Consider the following 1,648-nt stretch of genomic DNA (forward strand, 5'->3'; position numbering starts at 1 on the left):
CCGCAGCCCTGCGCCCCCGCTTCTCGGCGGCGTCCCCCACAGCCGGACCCCCTACGGATCCTGCGCCTCAGGACGGGTGCAGGCTGCCAACTTCTGGCGTGCGGTTCCCGAATACAAATAACCCAAATAACGCCTCAGCGTAAAAGTCGCTTTTATTCTCTCTTGGTGTGAAAACCCACCTAACGTGTAATACCCCTGTGATACGGCCGCTTGAACGATTTCTTCACTGAGTGCTATAAATCTATAAGATGCTGCAGCTCTTTTTGGAAACCTTCTGTCCTAGGCTAGCATCATTTCTTGCCACAACAAGAAAAGGAACAGTAGTTTCTTTTTTGAAGTTGAAATCCATTTAGACTGCTCTTAGCCAGGGAATTTTTGGTTTGCTTCCCGTAAAAACATAATAAACTTAATAGGCCTTTTTTGTTACTTCTGTAGGGGTGAAATCTGTAAACTGTGAGGATTTGTGCTATAACAGGGTAACATGTTGCAGTAACTTTACTTAAGGAAGATAGTACACGAACACGTGTGGTTTCTAAGTTTGTTAGTATGCTGAAGTCAGGAAAAGGATCTGCTAGACGTGTCTCCAGCAGAATTTCTTGGTTCTTACATGTGGGTTTGAGAGCAAACCAACCTACAACCTCTATGTTAGATAGAGTGTGCACCTGACACCACTGTAACAGCTGCAAAAGATTGTATATATAATAGGAGTAAAATGAGTAATGATGTAGGGATATTTACAGCTGTGAATGCGATCAGCAGAGAAGCCTCATTTGTCTGAACACAGGGCACCTGTCATGTTGTAGGCACACAGAGTCAGAAATTGCTGTTTTGTGATGCAACTGTCAGGATTCCTAGTTTTTTTGCAAGACTTATTACTGGAATTTGCACAAACAAAGAAGGGTAAGCTACCTGTATGTTTTTAGTGTGCTGTAAAACATTATTACCTGAACATGGATCAAGTGAGATGATATTGATACTTAACAGTTTTCTGGTAGTTCCTGTGAAGATGCCGCAAGTTCCTGCAGGACCCTTTTAAAAGCGTTGTTAATAGCATGGTCGTATTAGGGGAGTATTATAAAGTAGACCGTACAATAGTAGCATATAAGTGCTTTGCAACAAGATATTGTGATTAACATTATGCAGCAATTTATCTTGTATGGGAAAATCTGTTACTTGATCTTCTGAACAATATCTGTATTGTGAGGCAGTATACTCTGTGCGCAGAAGGGAAGGAATACTTCTCATTTACAGAGGATGTGGAATAAGAAGCAAGTATGCACTGCTTCAAACGTGTTATGGTTCCTAAACACTGTGAAGAGCATGCTTACAGTCAGCGAAGTGACTGTATTGAGTAAAGAGCCCCCATTCCTGAAGCAATGTGTACGCATACTCATTCCTGTATGTTTCTGAACAAAGTGAAGTCTTGCAGTTCTGTCTTGATGTTACGCATTGGATTGCAAAATTGACTTTCCTCTGTTTAGTGCAAGGTGGGGTTTTTGCCTGAAGGGTGCAAAGAGGTGTAAGTTGTACAAAAAGTTAGATGTGGTTAGCAGGTAGTATCTATGCTAAAGACAGCAGTGGGCAAAGAGAACATGCAGCAGGAGTACGCATCAGCTATTCTAGCTTCAGAACTGGAGTAGTAGGTGAG

The sequence above is a fragment of the Aptenodytes forsteri genome, unplaced genomic scaffold (genome assembly GCF_000699145.1).
Source record: "Aptenodytes forsteri isolate BGI_AS27 unplaced genomic scaffold, ASM69914v1 Scaffold258, whole genome shotgun sequence".
In the NCBI taxonomy this organism is placed as follows: domain Eukaryota; kingdom Metazoa; phylum Chordata; class Aves; order Sphenisciformes; family Spheniscidae; genus Aptenodytes; species Aptenodytes forsteri.